Here is a 19,326-nt window from a genome sequence, read left to right as displayed (position 1 = left end):
GTGGATTTCTTTTGAAGAGTATTGAAATGGTTTGGCTGTGTCCCAACCTAAATCTCATCTCGAATTGTAGCTCCCATAATTCTCGTGTGTTGTGGGAGGAACCTGGTGGAAGAAGATTGAATCATGAAGGGATTTCTGCCATGCTGTTCTCATGGTAGTGAATAAGTCTCATGGATCTGATGGTTTTATAAGGGGAAACTCCTTTCACTTGGTTCTCACTTCTCTCTTGTCAGCTGCCATGTAAGATATGCCTTTCATCTTCCACCATGATTGTGAGGCCTCCTCAGTCACGTGGAACTGTGAGTTCATTAAACCTCTTTTTCTTTTTACATTTCCCAGTCTCAGGTATGTTTTTTATCAGCAGCATGAGAACAGACTAATGCAAGTATATGTCTAGGACTGAGAATACTTGGCCAGAGCAGTGTGATAGGATACAAAGCTCTTTCCAGTTTCCTTTAAAATCTTCTCCCTTATCAACAAGTCTCAGTGCCTTATATGCTGCATTCAGTAACTCATTTCTTTTGACTAAAGAGAATTATCTTTAAAATGGATTAAGGCTGGGTGCAGTGGCTCACACTTGTAATCCTGGCATTTTGGGAGATCAAAGCAGGAGGATCACTTGAGGCCAGGAGTTTTGGACCAGCCTGGGCAATACAGTGAGACCCTGTCTCTACAAAAAAATATATTTTAAAAGATAGCTGGGCATTGTAGTATGTGCATGTAGTCCTAGTTACTCAGGAGGAGGAGGCAGAAAAATCACTTAAATCCAGGAATTTTAGGATTTAATGAAGATTGCACCCCTACCCTTTAGCCTGAGTGATAGAGGGAGACTCTTTTCTAAAAAAAAACAAAACAAAAAACCAACAAAATTTAACACCTTAGTATAGATACATCTATTTCAGTCTTATTCTGCCCAATTGCTAGTTGAAAAGAAATCACATTGGACGAGGAGGTGGATGCTGCTGAGGACAGAGTGTGGGACTCTAAGGCAGTTAAGGAAGCACATTAGGGCACTTTGGTTTCCTAGAATGGATGCCCAGAAGCTACGAATGGTACTAAAAAGGAAATTGGACAGAAAGTGCTAAAGTGATTTCTCATCTCTGAAACTGTTGGTGAGAAAAGAGAAAATATTAAAAAGGTGTGAAGAAACTCTCTGAACTCTGGAAACAATAGACTCTCACTCTGTCCAGAAATCCAGTTGGCGATTGCCTCAGCCTTTCTTATATCCATTACACTGAATTGAACTACTCCTCATTTACACAGCCTAGACAAGAACAATGACTGGCCATGTTAGCTCTTCTTAAGTTTGTTTTGCAGGGATTTTGATAAGGAATCTAGATTGGATTTGTAAAAGCCTCTTGAGGCTAGAAGATCAAACCAAGGACTTGTCATGAGCCTGTGTCTGCAACACCTGTAGATCTGGGTAAATTATTCTCTTCTTAAGATCACCCAAATATCCTGAGCTTCCTGAGTGTTAGGAATAAATTAGTTGCACAGTAAAAAGTGGTTTATTCAGGACTATTGTGATAGATACATGAACAACTGCAACAGGATCTTGTAGCTGGGGAGAGAGATTGGGATCCATTTCCAGTAACACATGGGCAAGTGGGAATTTGTATTCAAAGAGCAGTGGGGGTCAATGGATGGACTAAGTGGAACATCAAAAAAAGGGGGTTCTGACTAAATGGACCTAACAAATTTTTACTAAAGACAGGCCAGAGTGATCAGACATCACCTGGGGGTGGTAAGAATGAGGAACCAGATCAGATATTGAAGATCATCCGATATCAAAGATGGGGGGTTCCGGCTAAACTGACTTAGCAGAGCCATTTCGATAAAACTGGATTTTACAAGAAAGTGCACAGATGGGCCTAGGAAGAGATTTGGAAACCTGATTAAAGTTTAGCCAAGCAAATGATCTTCGTTAGTCAACTTTTCTTGTTCATCGTAAGCAGATTTTCTCACGTAGTTGCCTTTGGTTCATGCAGGACCAGCTGACTCATCTGTTGGGATCTGGTAGTAGAGAATATCTACTGGATAGTGTGAGCCATTAGGATTTAATAAAGGGAGATTAATTTCTTTTCTTTCTTTTTTTTTTTGAGTCGGAGTTTTGCTCGTGTTACCTAGGCTGGGATTGCAATGATGCAATCTTGGCTCACCAAAACCTTCTCTTCCTGGGTTCAAACGATTCTGCTGCCTCAGCCTCCCGAGTAGCTGGGATTACAGGTATGCACAACTATTGCCCGGCTAATTTTGTATTTTTAGTAGAGATGGGGTTTCTCCATGTTGACTGAGGTTTCGAACTCCCAACCTCAGGTTATCTGCCCACCATGGCCTCCCAAAGTGCTGGGATTACACATGTGAGCCACCGTGCCCAACCAGGGAGATTAATTTACATGGAAATAAAATAAAAACAAAGATTAATGGTTTAAAAAAAAACTATAAATTCCGTTTTTGAGTCCTGAGGGTAGCCAGTCAAGATTTCTAGATGCTTGAAGCATCTTCAGCTGGAGTGAAGACAGACAGTGGCAAATGACAGATTTTCCTGGTTTCCATTTTAAATGTCACAAAGGTTGTCAAAAGCTGTTGTGGTGATCTCTCTGAAGTTTATATTGTCATCTAGGTTCAGCTTGCAGGGCTGAAGAGAAGAAAGAGAAGTTTTAATTTTAGTGATTCCAGGCCGGAAGAGTGGGAGAAAACCGAAAGCATTAATTTGGAGAGTTGGAGCCAGATACTTAGGAAAACTAGAAAAATTTAAGATCTAGTCTCGACTGCAGGTAGATAATATAACCTCAAAGAAAACAAAGAGGGCTAGTATCTAATACTGGGTACACTGTAGTTTTCTTCTGAAAGAGATATGTTTTCTCTCTGCAGTCACTCCCACTTCTAACTAATAAAGTCAGACTCATTTGTTTTCAAAATAAGTTTATCTAGTAAGTTAAAATAAGTTAATCTAATTAATCTTGGCCTCTTCATTTACACAGGTGAGACAAGGATAGTGATTAGTCATACTGTCTCTTGCAAAGTTTGTTTTGCTGGGACTTTTGATCAAGAATCTTAAATTGGACTTATGAAAGCCTCTTGAGGCTAGAAGATTAAACCAAGGATTTGCCATCAGGCTGTGTCTGTAACATCTTATATTTGAATTAATTATTCTCTTTTTAAGATCTCCAAAATATCCTGATTCCTGAGTCTACCAGAAAGTGACATTCCTTACTCACCTATGAGACTGGGAACACTCAAACCAGTTTTTCCAAGAAGAGATTTATTGGCTGTTAACCTTTGTTTCTTAAAAATGTTTGCTCATGGGCTGGGCACGGTGGCTTACACCTGTAATCCCAGCACTTTGGGAGGCCGAGCTGGGCAGATCACCTGAGATCAGGAGTTCAAAACCAGCTTAGCCAATATGCAAAACCCCATCTCTACTAAAAATATAAAAATCAGCCAGGTTCAGTGGCAGGTGCCTATAATCCCAGCTTCTTAGGAGGCTGAGGCAGAAAAATCACTTGAACTTGGGAGGTGGAGTTTGCAGTCAGCCAAGATCATGCTGTTACACTCCAGCCTGGACAACAGAATAAGACTATATCTCAAAAAAAAAAAAAAAAAACAAGTTTGATTATACCTGAAAATATGATATGCCAGTCACATATATATAGATATTTATGACTGGGGTTATTACTATTACTGTAAGCATTATCATAGATACATATGCTATATATCTCTATATAAGCATTATATATAGATATATGTGATATGAGCATTATCATATATGTAAAAATATATATGATCATGATATATGTCATAATATAACCGGTGTTTACAATTTACTATTACAAGGAAAAGAGATTCTTATTGAATTTATGCAAATAACTACATTGCCATAAAAATAAGAATGCTTATGAATGGTTTCTAAATTCTGAAGGTATCTGGTAAGAAGAAAAAGTAAATGCTTCAAATTTGGAAAAGTATACTTTACCAAATTACTATAAGCAACAGACAGCTTAAAAGGAAATGAAATTCCTTGAATCCAGAAAACAAAACATTTGAAGAACCAGCAATGTTTCAAACAAAAAGTCATTTAAATAATTATCTTCATCATTTCATTCAATCCCATAGTGAATTCTTGTTCTGCTTGAAGTTTTATGAAGCCATCAGTTTCTTCATTAGAGGTCTGAAAATTCTTACTTACTCCGCTGGTTACGGATTTCACAAATCTGTTTTCAAGAATACTTGTCAGAGTCTTTTCCACTCATATTTTTGAAGACGCATTTTGGATTATAGTTAATTGCAAACACTTTTAGAGAAAAATTAAAGTAAAACAATAATCCTCTATGAAAGAAAAAGACTTAAAATGTCCATGGTTAAAAATCTGATGAGTTCATTATAATAATGATGCAACTGACAAAAAAAATTTGGCTATTTCTATGGTATACATTTTAACATAATAACCAAAATTATAACTAATATATAACTAGGAATCTCATACAATTTTGGAACACTGATATCAATAATATGGCCATAAATATAACTTTAAAAAGGTTTAGCACCACTTATTTGACAATGCTTTTAATATAATTTAATATAACAAATATGTTTAATTGGTTTAATATCTTTATTTTACAAGCGTAGAGACACATCCTTTGATCTTTTCAGGGGCCTGATTGAAAAACCTCAAAGTTAATTCAAGGTTAAAAAGACTTAATTTAGACTTAGATTTTGGGAAGTGTGTCAAAAATGTCAAAATGTTTAAGACAATTTAGTATGATCTTGGTTACCTAATTAATCAAAATGACAATAAAAGATTTTAAAGGCAAATATAGGAAGGTTCACAGTTGTGAACGAAAATTTAGTTCTTTTAATGTTGAGAAGACTCAGTTTTCTTAAGTAATCAATGACTTAATAAAAGACATCATTATGCACAAGAGGCTATCTTGATAAAACACAAAATCTTTGTTTCCAAGGCCAATTTCTTAAAAGAAAAAAAAAAAAAGAACAACCTCACATTCTCAGACCAATACTCTAAGATAACCTTGTTATCTTAACAGAAAGACCAAATTTTACTTTTGCATTAATGTACTACAAAAACAAATTTTAAAAAATTGTAAATGAGTCTATCTGATCTCAATTAGCTTTGCCCACAGAAGGTAAGATTTTCACCCTTTACAACCTCCTTTTTTCCTTTATTTTTCTTTGCAACTTACATGCATTAAGCAATTAAACAATTCATTTTTATTGTGCATTCTGATTTTAGGTTGAATTTATGGTTGTATGGACTTAAACATCTAGCAGAGACAATGCAAACCTATTTGACTAACAAACCAAGGTGAAAATGTATGTCTGTATTACATTTAATACTGTCAGCTCTAAAGACATTCCTATTTTATTTTACCAACAATTTTAAAATTAGCTTTTATTTTACCAAACATTATTCCATATTACATGAACTTTAAAATAATTGGGTCAATTTCTATGTTTCTGAGAACTTCACAAATACTAAATTTGTTTAAGTACTCATTTATCCCTAAATCAATTTGAGTCTTTTCATTTGGTGATATACCATTGTAGGTAAAAAATATCACATCTATATAACATACAAACATATATACATATACATATACATATACATACTCACATACAGATATGAGACCTTTTGGCTTTTTATTTTAAACTTTTAGTCATGAGGCAATAAACCATAGTAATATAAACTCACTGGTTCATATTTACTTACTTTTTTTGTATTTTTTTAAATTGCATTTTAGGTTTTGGGGTACATGTGAAGAACATGCAAGATTGTTGCATAGGTACATACATGGCAGTGTGATTTGCTGCCTTCCTCCCCATCACCTATATCTGGCATTTCTCCCCATGAAATGCCAACTCCCCACCCCCGCTGTCCCTCCCCTATTTCCCCCTGACAGACCCCAGTGTGTGATGCTCTCCTCCCTGTGTCCATGTGTTCTCATTGTTCAATACCCACCTATGAGTGAGAACATGCAGTGTTTGATTTTCTGTTCTTGTGTCAGTTTGCTGAGAATGATGGTTTCCAGCTTCATCCATGTCCCTACAAAGGACACGAACCCATCATGTTTTATGGCTGCATAGTATTCCATGATGTATATGTGCCACATTTTCCCTGTCCAGTCTATCATTGGTGGGCATTTCGGTTGGTTCCAGGTCTTTGCTATTGTAAACAGTGCTGCAATGATCATTCATGTGCATGTGTCCTTATAGTATAACGATTTATAATTCTTTGGATATATACCCAGTAATGGGACTCCAAACTGTGTTTCTGATGAAAATGGCACAGGTTGAAGTTACTCACTCAATAAGGGCTAAAGCTTTTTACCAACATTTGTGAAGAAGCCCTTTAAGATTTTTAATTTTTCCAGTTTATTTCTCTTTTTAGTCTTAGATGTTTGTTTATGAGGCACCCTGAGTCCCTTGAAAGCCCACAATGGAGGGGAAGAGGGTCTTAAGTTCAAGGGTCCGAGGGGCTGGAGTGGGAAAAGAAATGGAAATGGTTTGGTAGGGGTGGGTGAAGAGGTAACAGAGGCAAGGGTTTGAAGGGGGACCGTCCTGATCCGGTTGAGAGGGATTGATTTTGCACAGAAGCAGGTCTGGAGCAGGAGCATTGAATCAGGTGTTCTTAATCCACCTAATACCTAGTTTCTGATAAGCCCAGTCACCACCCTGTCTTCTGTGATGGATGGATAAGACTCTCCTAAAGGAATCATTTAAAAAATAATCTGACAAGAATGGCTCAAGACTAATATCTTATCAGAGATTGTTACTAAGTGTAATGAAGGGGGACATACCAAAGGATTCAAGAGAACAGGAAGGCAAAATTATAAAAAGGAGTAGACAGAGTTGGCAGAGCATGTCAGCAGTAGGGGTTCAAAAAAAAAAGCCTTTGCATGACAGAGATATTCTCATGAGAGAAGCAGGATCCAATGGAGAGAAGAGAGTGGTCTCAGAGCCAGCTAGGAAAAAGGACTTCCAGCCCAGGGAATCAGGAAGTAATCCTGATTCAGAGCAAGGAGCTAGAAAAATGACTTTCCAGCCCAGGAGAAGGCATTCACATGAAGCCTGGCTTCAGAGCACATACTCATACCTTGAGGCTCGAAATCTGTCCTGACCAACTTCACAGGTGTTTGTCTGGAGCAATGGTTCGGAAGTCTGACTCACTAGTGAATCTCCAATCAACCAGTCAGGAGTGAGGAGAAAGGCTTCAAAGGTACACAGTTAGGGTCCTGAGTAAGAGACCTGGGGGCCCTATGATGAATTTGATCTTAACCAAGTCACAGCACAGTAACTCTTAAAGAAAAAATTATTCAGTGATACTTGTTAAAGCCCGGTAGGGAAGAATTTATTCAAAGCTGTTGCCATAGGCATAGGAGTCACTGCAAGGAGGTCTTGCAATAGAAGAGAAACACTGGGCTCAACTCCCAATACAGCATGAGCAAGTGAGAACTGATAGCCAAGGAGCAGTGCGGAGCTCAGTGGGTGGAAAATTACTAGGAGGAAACATGAGGGAGAAAGGGGATTCTGGCTAAACCAACAAAACAGGATTCTTGTTAAAGACAGGAGGTGAGATGAGGAACCTGATCAGATATTGAAGATGATCAGATATCAAGGATGGGGGTTCTGGCTAAACTGACTTAGCAGGGTCCTTCTGCTAAAACTGGATTTTCCCAGGAAGTACACAGATGGGCCTAGGGGAAGTTTCAGAAACCTGACTGAAGTGACTGAAGTTTAGCCAAGCAAAAATCTCTTTCAGCTAGAATGCAGATTCCTAACGCTGACATATTATACCTTCAAATGTTGCTTTCTTTATTTGGCTAAAGCCACTCAATAACTTGTACTCTGGAACTGTAATGGATAGCAATTTTATGTGTGCTTATAAAGTTATTCACAAAATTCTGCCCCTTTTCTCTGTTTTTTCTTGCCTCTGACCTCTATTGCTCTCACTTTAAGATAACGCTCTTTCTAGACTGTGGTAGTCAGGGCTCTGTTCACTGACTCAGCGGTGAGTGAATCTGTGTGTCTTAGTGATGACAGAAGGAAAAGGCGAGAAAGAGATGGATGGCCAGAAGAAACAAGGTTATCTCAAAGGACATACTTCTATATAAGTTACAAACATTAACAGTGTCCTTTCAGATAACCTTTTCTCTAAATTTCTACATGTACATTTAGATCAAATTGTCCCAGAAAATTCTTATTTTTGAGAAATATTACGCAGCTCCTGATCCTCGCACCTCTGCCCAAATATTTGGACACAGGATATGCTGGCACGGGGTGGGGGGAGGCTAAGGAAAGGAAATAGCAGCAGAGGAGTTGGTGGAGGGGCATGGGAAGCAGGCTCTAGGACATTTAGCACTAAGCTCTTATTTACAGTTGACTTTTGAACAATGGAAGTGTTTGGAGCACTGATCTCCCATGCAGTCAAAAATCCATGCATATCTTTTTATTTTCAAAAACGTAACTACCTATGGTTGACTGGAAGCCTAACAACACATTTTTTAAAAATGTTGCATGTATTATATACTGTATTCTTATATTAAAGTAGGCTAGAGAAAAAATGTTATTAAAAAACATAAGGAAAAGAAAACACATTTACTATTTATGAAGTGGAAGTGGATCATCATAAAGGTCTTCATCATCATTTTCTTGAACAGGCTGAGGAGGAGGAGGAGGAAGAGGAGAGGTTGGTCTTGCTGTCTCAGGGATGGCAGAGATGAAAGAGAGTCTGCATATAAGTGGATCCATGTAGTTAAAACCTGTGTTGTTCTAGGGCCAAATGTTCAGTCTTTACGTGCTATTATTAAGTCTTTAGTAAGATGGTGTCAAAAGCTAAAGGAATTGAAGGGGGTGGGCCCAGATTTCTATGCTTAGCATGAGCCACCAGGAGATAAAGGCCTTCCTGGCACTGCTATTCTCCAGAGGCCAGGGTGCCCAGCAGTATTTTCAAAGGAGCATGGTGATCTCAAAAGCACAGACCAATATGAAAATCGCTTTGGAATAACTATCCTTCTTTCCCCTCCAAATATTGAGAGGAAGGAAATCTTGAAAGGTGAAGACTAAATACTTTGTAAGAAAAGACTATGTAGCTAGTAGCTTTCTGTATTATACACATCCCCTTTGGATCACGGTCTAAAAATGTCCTTCTGACGTAGGTTTGCAAAACATCTAGACAAACTGAAAATGACTAAAAAAGCAAGCTCAATCTTTGACTGACCAAGGAAAGAAAGAAACTGCAGCTGATAATGATAAACCTCAAGAGTTGTAAGGAAAATCCCAATCAATTTATAAACCTGGAAGTTACATCTTCTCTGCTGGTTAAGAAGTTAATTCATACGTGCCCCTTTCATTTCATTATTCATGCAACACAAATTAAATGGCTTAGCTGTTTCAATAGAGATTAATTACATTAGGCACAAAGCACATTTCCAGTTCAGGCCATGGTTTCTACTTCATTTCATTCATTATCCCATGTGCAATCCAGTGGCATCCTGAAGATAAAAGCTCATTTCGATCACATATGTCTTTCTCAGCACTTCTTTCTCTTGCAGATTTTTCTAAGAAAGTTGCTTGCTAGGTAGGATAAAACAAACAAACAAAAAAATATGTAGTTTGACCAAATGGATTTGATCCTAATGGATTTCTCTTATTTTACTTTTTATGTTTTCTTTTTGTTTGAGTGTCCTCTGATTGAGGTGAAACATGGAGGGATTGCCTGGCCTCATTGAGAAAGGTACTATTTCTAATCTGCAGGAAATAGCTGGAGGAGGAACAGAGTGATGGTCTGAAGAGCCTGGATTAGGGCTACCATCGATGTGGATAGAGGCCCACTGCTTCCAACCGCTTATGAGAACAAGACGCTGATGTTAAGCAAGCCTTTTAACTCTATGCAATCTGTTTACCTCGGCATACTCCTTGCAGGGTATTTTTCACCTGGCAAGAAGCAAAGTCTCATGCACGTGTCTGTATGCATGTTTTCCACAGATTTCTTCCAAATGGTGACTCTTAGAAGATTAACTGCCAAGAACACTGAAATTTCTTTCTCTGATGCTGTGAGCAGAGGCTGATGTCACAGAGTAGCCACCTCCAATATAGAATTGGAACATTTATATACACCCAAGTTCCTTCTGAAAATGAAAATGCTGGATGCATGGAATGCTCTTACTGGAAAGCAACTTGGAAATTGTTCTCCTGAGCTCCAGGTTAAAGATACACAAAGGATTCGGTATGGGGCGAGGGTAACAGAAAAAGCCTGTTCTGTGGGATTAAGCCTTGAGACATTTGTCAGGGACACAGGAATAAAGGGAATGGCATTCTGCAAACCCAGAGGACAGCAGAAGGACCCAAAGGAAGCCAAGATCATGGAAACTTTATTTGTATTCAGCTTTGTTAAAAATAAATAAATAGCCTGGGTGCGGTGGCTCATGCACTGTAATCCCAGCACTTTGGGAGGTCGAGGCGGGCGGATTACCTGAGGTTGGGAGTTCGAGACCAGCCTGCCCAACATGGTGAAACCCCATCTCTACTAAAAATACAAAAAATTAACCAGGTGAAGTGGTATGTGCCTGCATGCCTCCCAGCTACTCAGGAGCTGAGGCAGGAGAATTGCTTGAACCCAGGAGGCAGAAGTTGCAGAGAGCCAAGATCGTGCCACTGCACTCCAGCCTGGGTGACAAGAGTGAGACTTCCCCAAAATAATAAATAAGTAAATAAGGATAATTTATGTTATCTTCAAAATTTTTTTCAACCCTTGCCATTTAGTCCAAAAAATTCTTCACATATTTTCATTTCCCTAGTTTGATTCAGTTTGTTTCTGATAAGTATATTTGGAAATAAAAGTATAAATTTGCTATTACTTGGAGAATTATAATACATTTTCCTAAAAGTCTATCCTTGCTATAGGGGCAGGAGTGTGTTTTCTTAACTGATTACCTGCTTTTCCACCAGCTTCTAAATTGTATACTATACTACATAATCCTGAGGAAGGCTGCAAGAACAACCCCACCCCTCTTACTGCTTTGTTTATAAATCCAAAGACTTTTAGACTATTTGGATGCCTGGTCTTGGGGCTTTGAATCCTCTTTGTAACTTCTGCCAAAACATCACAAGAGAAAGGAAAAGATAATAAGAAGCCATCTAAAGACAATCAAAGCACCATTAATCCCCTACTCTTTCCACACACAATAAACATTAGCTGTAGCTCAGTTAAACGCTGCAGTTCACAGATGTTCACAATCACGATTGCCCTGCAATAGCATTCTTTTCATTAAGGTGTTTTGGAACCCTGCATATGCCGCCAACTCCTTCGCACCAGGGAACTGGGGAAGCGAGAAAACCACAGGTACCAGGCACGCCTGGAAAGTGAGGGAGAAGACAGCTGCCGCTCTTTCCAGAAAAGGTGCCTCAGCAGGATTTATCATCATGCTTTTTGCCAACACATCACCTCCTGCCCCCTCCTTGAGTCATTAACAGTAAAAATACAGGAGAACTCGACAGAGGCAGAGACCAAAAATGTGTCCCTGGAGCCTGGAGCCATCTGGAAGAAACACAAGATTTCCCCGCGCCTGGGCGCTGCGGAACAGGAGCCAGCTTGGCTTTCACATGGAATGTGCTTTTCTGTCTTGTTTCTTCAGGTACCCCAGACACTTCAAGCTATGTTTCCTTTGGGGAAATTAGTTGCATAACAGGGATATGGAAGGCACTGGAGAGGAATTTTAAGTAGTTCATTTGTATATAAAGTGCCGGCAGCTAGGTAGCTAGTACCCTCTTCCTTGAAAAGGGAAGGGATGGCGAGCTTAGTGAGTGAGGTGCTTAAATCTCAAGAGAGCGGGTGTGTTCCGCTTTCCCGCCAATCAGAACTGAGCCCGCGGTGTACCCAGCCTGGGTCCTCCTGTCTCCTGGAGCTAAAGTGCAGCATTTGTGGGCAGTCGTAATGCCACCAAGGCGATACACACCGAGATTCTTTGCACTATGAACGTGGCTGTAGTTACCATCTCACGACAGGTTTTCCTTTTAACCTGACCTTCAGGCTAATAAATAGCTCTGCCTCAGGAGTTTTTGGCAAAAATAATCATTGGCCTCGCTGTGAAAACAGCTTTTCTTTTAAAGAAGTAACAGGGCCAGGTACTGCGGCGCACACCTGTCATTCCAGCACTGTAAGAGGATCTCTTGAGGCCAAGAGTGTGAGACCAACCTGAACAACAGAGTAAGACCCCTACCTCTATAAAAATAATGTTTTTTCATCCTAAAAAAATTAAAGAAAAAAAAAAGTAACAAGACCACTTCAAGACTAGAGACCTCAGCTCTAAAATATCCAGGGACATCCTGGCCAGGCCTGATCCATGTTGAGAGGGATTGATTTCGCACAGAAGCAGGTCTGGAGCAGGAGCATTGAATCAGGTGTTCTTAATCTACCTAATACCTGGTTTCTGATGAGCCCAATCACCACCCTGTCTTCTGTGACGGATGGATAAGACTCTCCTAAAGGAATCATTTAAAAAATAATCTGACAAGAATGGCTCAAGACTAATATCTTATCAGAGATTGTTACTAAGTGTAATGAGATGGAAACCTTCCAGATTCTATAAGACCAGATCTGAAAATCCAGTATTGCAACTAAATCTAGGCAAGAGAAAATGCCAGTGCTGAATTAATTTGTTGAAATTAGGGACTGCCCTGTCTTCAACAGAGAATATCAACGCAACTATTTTTTTTTAACGTTTAAGAACAAAAGGAATTTTCATGGTAGAAAAAATCTCAATCTGGTTGGAAGAGCTTTGCTTAACTTTTATCTAGGTAGTGTGGTAGCGTTATTGTTCTAATAATTATCCCAATTGCCTTGCAAATAACTGAGAGTTGGGGCAGATAAAAAAGTTATAAGCATTGCTTTTAACTCTGTGTGGCATTTTCCACCCACATTGGCATTAAGCAAGCGCTGCTGTTAGTGTTTTTCTCTCCAAACTCTGTGTCCCACTTGTCGTGACACTTACACCTTCATCCCCAGGAAAAACGCACCAACATACGCAGAGTCCCTTCTCGTATGGTTGATCCTTAAATATGCCTTCCTTTTTGTTTTCTTTTCCCTCTCTCTCTTATTCACTCCAAAGCATGCCTCCAACCCTGTCCCATTCCGTCTAGGACTTGCCCAGGCACATCTGTGGGGCTAAAGATCATGAGGACAATCACTCTGTGCTTTCTGCATATTCAACACAGAAGTAGAACTTGCTGCGTGCATAGGCTGAAGGGAAAGAGTGCTGTGGGACTGCATCTCTGTAGGCCTCCAGTCTCAGAGACTTTTTCAGAAGGTCTGAGAGGTCAAAACTATTTCTGGGTAAATAAGCATCTAAAGTCCAAGATAGAGCAGTGGATTTTAATGTAACGGAGTAAGAAAAAAGTGGATTTTCATTCTTTCAGATTGCACTTTGATTAACCACTGCCTGGTAACTTACTTTTAAGAAACTACCACTTGTCACGTTTTGGGGGTAGTATTAAAGAGGAATATTAAAAATTATCGGAGAATATTGCTAATATATTCCTCCTTTTTCTAACTATGTCAATGTGAGGCAGAATTTTCTTCAACCAAAACAACATAGCACAACAGGCTGAATGCAGAAACACATGTCAGCGTCCAGCTGTCTTCTCGTACATAGACATTAAAGAGATTCGTACACCTGAAAGACAATGCCACTTTCTCAACATGTTTGAAAAAGTTATTTTCTGATTAAAACATATTATTTATGTTATGTGAATTTACTATTATGTTAAATAAGTAAACATGTAAAGTTTTTTCAGCTTTAATTTCTAATACGGTAAATATTTCTTCATATAACTCATATAAACAAAACCTTTTTGGGATTCTCAGTAATTTTTAAGAGTGTAAAGAAGTCCTAGAACCAAAACATTGGAGACTCACAGTTTGAGAATGTGTCTGGTTTATAGGCAGCACTGCAGTTAACTCTATTCCAAAGACCTCCAGTGCTGGCTCTACAATCCCCTAAAGTTGCATGAAAACATTCTGTGATTGTGTGATGGCACATTTTCTAGACAGAATTTCCCTAGTTCTGTTAAGCCTCAAAGGACTTAGTGACCTATTCAGGTCAGGGACCACAGCTCTAACCAGAGAGCCGGGAGCTGCCCCTGCCCCTGCTTCCATGCAGCACACTAAATACACCCCTGGCACTCCTCAAGGGTAATTTTCAACTCTTGGTCATCTAGCTTCTGTCAAAATTCATCTGACATATGGTTACAAGGGTTTTGAGGAAGAGAGAAGAAAAAGAATATGAAATTTTATAAATACTATGAAAAGAACAATATGAAGCCATTTTCACAAAAATAAAGACAGAGAATATGAAAAAAGAAGGAAAAATATAACTTTTAAAGTCTAGGGAATTATGCTTTTCTCATCGTCAAAATTTCTTTAAAAACCTCTTTATGTTGCTTTTACTATTAAAAGTGATGACATGAATGCTGGCATGACATTGTGATTCTTCTTCTGAGCCTTCTGGAAGCTTAGACTAACATTTAATGCTCATATATAGTAGCTGTATTAGCCTACATACATCAGTTTCTCTCCTTACCATCTATAGCTTTTGTTTTAATTTCTATATTTTGTACGTTTAATTTGTACATTTGATCATTGTCATTTGTACACTTTCATTACAAGTCACCTTGGATTCTTTTTGAAACAAACTTTTCAGACGAATCTGATTGAATTAATTCTTCTTAATGTATTGATTTGTATGAAGGTGGCAGAGGGACATTTAGAGCCCGTGACTACTTTGCATTGTCACAGCTTGCCTTTGACAAGGGCACCGCCTCAGTCAAGCTGGAGGAGAAACACTGGGAGGGCAACAAAAATGAGGGTCCAGTGTGAGCCTGTTTGTTTACGTGTCTTTCCCATATGAATCCTGCTCCATTGTAACACTGGAATGGTAATAGTCCTCGACATCCTTGAAACTCTTGGAAAGTCAAATGCCTTGAAAGAATGCTCTTGTGTCTTTCATTTGAAAAGTATTTATTGAGGGTACTGTCAGATCTGGACTAAGTCCATCCAATTCAGCTAGGGTCAGAAATCCTTGACCTCTAATGGCCACTCCAGCTTTTGACCTGGCATGTGCCATCTGGCAAAGACCACCACGCATTCTCAAGGAAGCCTTGGAATAGAGCTTTCAAGTGGACTCAGTCCTGCAATGGCAGCTCAGCTCCAGTTAAGCTAAAAGCCTGGGCGATTCTAGTTGCTGTTTTCAGCAGTTCTTCCTGTTTGTTTTGGGAAACAAAACAATAGTTATAAATATTTACGTTTGAGACCAAAACATTTTGACAACAATTGCAGCTGCTAAATGATTTATGAAACGTGTGAAATGAAATCGAGAGAGTTAGAAGACAAATGAGCTGCTGCTAAGAAGGAAGGTTCCATTGGCTTAAACTTAGTAGATGATGCAGGTTTCCCAGAGTGTAATTACACAGCAATACTTCTTAAGGGAGTTTGGTTTAAAAATATGATACTTTTAATTGCCATTTGATCATTAGCCTTTCACTGTCATTGACCTTCAGCTGACAAATTACCTACTTAGGAGTGATATATTTCAATTTAAACTGTGGCGGGGGTGGCGTACTCCGTGTATCTGGGTCAAAAGCCAAACCAATGGATAAAAACGTCAATCTGGGACTCAGAGAAGGATATGTCTCCATATGACTTAAGGTTTTTAACATACACAAGTAATTTTCAAATAAATAAATATATGTGCTAATCAACAATAAAACACCTCTCTTTTCGTTACTGTTGACACTTTGGTCAAAGTGTGCAAATAGCTGGGGAGTGTCTACTGGCCTTGTAAACTGAGAGTTACAAATTTAAATCTTCCTGGCGATTTTGTTCTTCACTGAGAAGCAAGCATATCCTGTGTATTATGGAGTCAGAAGACCTGGATGTGAATCCCTCCTCTGACTCCTAGTAACTGAGTGGCTAGGGAAAGTGACTTCCGTTCTCTGAGTCTCAGTTTCATTTCCTGTAACATGGAAAATAGGGATACCTGCTGCATGGTAACCCTGTTAAGTATTTAATGAGATGATTCAAGGAAAGAAGCCGACAGCCTAATATAAGCTGGATAAATAGTAGCTCTAATTGCTATAAGGGCAAGAGAGCTTTGAAATAATTGATTTGAACTCATATTTACTTAGAGTCCAGTAGACCCAGGGACTTCCACAGACCTAAGTGGGTAAGCTAATTGGTGAGATAAATGTTTTTCCACATAACCTTGCTTCCTGCCATCTCTCGGGCCACAGACTTATGCATAAATTTTCATATCCAGGTGGAAGGAAATCTAGTTGTGGGGTAGGGAGAGATTTAAAGAAAAAAAAGAAAGAAACTGCTCAAAAAAGAGAAGAAAAGGACAAAATGGGAAGAGGAAGGAATTCATACTTCTCTGTCTAGCTCAGCAGGTACCCAAAGTATTGAAAAAGAGGAATAGAACTGAGCCTAAGCAGTATCTCAAGAGCAGGGGCAAGGAAAGTGCAGCGACATTCAGAGAAGAAAACAGGCTGGGAGCAAGTCTAGCAGAGGCCCATTGGTGAGCACAGGCCCTGTGTGCCCTGCATCCTGAGGGAGGGGACTGCCAGGGTGGGCAGGAGCTGTGACAGAGCAGACACTGTGTCAAGAGGGCCTGCAGCATTGTGTGTGTGTGTCTGTGTACATGCGAGCATGCACGTGCATACATGCATGTGCCTGTGTGTCTAGGTGTTGGGAGTGGAGCACAGGGTCATGGAGGATAAGAGCCTGTTGGTTCAGAGCAGCACAGTGCAGGTAGAGCCCCAACATGACAATAATAGAGAAGCGACGATGAAAGTTAAAAAAGAGGATAACCTAATCCCAGCCCTTTGGGAGGCCAAGGCAGGTACGTCATCTAAGGTCACGAGCTTGATACCAGCCTGGCCAACATGGTGAAACCCCATCTCTACTAAGAAGTACAAAAATTGGGCCGGGCGCGGTGGCTCAAGCCTGTAATCCCAGCACTTTGGGAGGCCGAGGCGGGTGGATCACGAGGTCAGAAGATCGAGACCATCCTGGTCAACATGATGAAACCCCGTCTCTACTAAAAATACAAAAAATTAGCTGGGCATGGTGGCGCGTGCCTGTAATCCCAGCTACTCGGGAGGCTGAGTCAGGAGAATTGCCTGAACCCGGGAGGCGGAGGTTGCGGTGAGCCGAAATTGTGCCATTGCACTCCAGCCTGGGTAATAAGAGCGAAACTCCGTCTCAAAAAAAAAAAAAAAAAAAAGTACAAAAATTAGCTGGGCGTGGTGGCTTGAATACCTTGGATCCCAGCTTCTGGGGAGGCTGAGACACTAGAATTGCTTGAACTGGGAAGACAGAGGTTGCAGTGAGCAGAGCTCATGCCACTGCACTCCAGCCTGGGTGATAGAGTGAGACCCTGTTTCAAAATAATAATAATAATAACTGAGAATAACCAGAAGAAGAAGACCTGCTGCTGGGGGTCTGGGGGAGTCAAGACTTTAGTAAAAACTCTGTGTTCCAGTTACCTGTGAAGAGACAGCACGCCACTGCGATGGAAAAAGTACATGCACAGGAATGATCAAATCCCTTATTTCTTCCTCAGGTCAGTGGCCCAGGCAATGCTTTTGATGAGCAGATGATGAGTGGCAACTATTACAAGGATCCCGTGTGCTGTCAAATGAATTAAGAGGAAGGAAAAATTCCTTTGGGCTGCTGAAGCCAAGACACGCTTCATTTCAAGCTTAGTCCTGAAGATGAGTGGGATTTAGATAAAAAATAAAGAATGGGAATGAGCATGAACAAAAACGTGATGGTGAAAGCATACTTGCTATTTTCAAAAGCCAGCAGCAGTGCTATCAGAGGCAGGCAAATAGACCCAGAAAAGTAGGTTCCCAGACAAGGATATCTTTGAAATACAGACTGGAGCACTTCATCCAAAGCCAGAAAAATACTCCAACACTGGCTTCAACTGTCCATCATCAAACCCCATTACATATAAGAAAATTTCATAAGTATGTCTTTTTTTCTCATTAGAATTCATTGTCTCTACTGATTTCAAAATCAGAAAATATTTATTGTTAAAAAAGAAGAAAATAGATGTTAAAATCTATTTCTATAAAAACTACTGCTACTGGTTTTGCCCTAAGTGCCTGGCAGTGGGCAAAGAAAGATGCTGTTAACATTTAGTAGCAACTGCGGTCACCTTGGCATAATCGAGTGAACACAGGCTTTAATGGCAGTTTAATTAGATTTACCACAGGGAAGATGTCACACAGGGGATGCGATGCTTCTGTATTTAGAAACCTATATGATGACATGAATAAATAAAAAATGAACAGAAAATGAAACATTGCAAAGATCACAGCAGTTATTTCTCTTCCCTTTCCCCTTGCAGTTTAAATACATATGGTGCTGTTCTCCTGCAGTGCAAAAGTCTAAGTGCCTTGATTGCTTATGGGAGTTGACGGTGCATATGGAGAGGAGGGTTACGTGCCATGTTTTATATTTTATGAGCTGGCAGCATATCTCCAAGAAAGATTTTCAATTGATTCTACTTTTTGTTGAATGAGAAGAGCATGCAGACTTATCCCCACTCTGAAAAAAATATAGAAGTTCCCCTCCAGAAGCTGGAGAGGCAGTAGATGGTCTCCATGCTTGAGGAAACCAGTAATACATCCTAGAGACCACTTTCCCCTAACACTCCAGAGGCTGAAAACTCAACAGACCCAGGCATGTTTATTTTTAATCTGTTGCCCTATAAAGAGGCTAAAACCTTCTTTTAGAGAGGCAGGCATAAAAGAGGAGCATGTGGAAGGAATAATTTGTGAGTCATTTCCCACATAAGAAACATGGTTAGACATCCTGTAATCATTTCTACACCTGTTGTGGGTGCCAAAAAGAATCGACTTAGAGCATCCAAATGCTTTCCGTAGGACATCATTCCAGGACCCAATACAGCAGGTGCAAAATTCTGATCAGTACCTTCCGGCAAGTTGTCGACACCACCTGGATATTTTGGAAGAAAACCCATGGATTCAGAAATGATGACTTAAGTATTCCACTTGGGATTCTTCCAGAAAAATTAGGCAGAACTGAAAACTATCCACACATAAGGTAGACATTTTTAAGATCTCCTTGAAGAACTTTCAACTGCGGAGAGTTCTCATCCTATGTGCTGATAAAATGAAACTTAGCAGCATTTTAAAGAGCTCAGTGAGCCTAATGGCAGGCTTAAGTGAAATGCCAAGGCTGCGCCTCCCTAAGGGAGGTCTGTGCACCACCTGCATGAAATTCCA

General features: G+C 39.8%; 1 long non-coding RNA gene across 1 annotated transcript in view; it reads left to right on the top strand.

Annotated features, from left to right (window-relative positions):
• Positions 1-18,381, top strand: part of LOC144578856 (uncharacterized) — a 47,718-nt gene extending 29,337 nt beyond the window's left edge. The window contains exon 3 of the long non-coding RNA XR_013525298.1: positions 17,634-18,381. This is a non-coding gene — a long non-coding RNA (uncharacterized LOC144578856). The remainder of the gene's footprint in view (positions 1-17,633) is intronic.
• The last annotated feature ends 945 nt before the right edge of the window (positions 18,382-19,326 follow it).

The sequence above is a fragment of the Callithrix jacchus genome, chromosome 13, assembly GCF_049354715.1.
Source record: "Callithrix jacchus isolate 240 chromosome 13, calJac240_pri, whole genome shotgun sequence".
NCBI lineage: Eukaryota > Metazoa > Chordata > Mammalia > Primates > Cebidae > Callithrix > Callithrix jacchus.
This window is presented reverse-complemented; position numbering and strand designations above follow the sequence as displayed.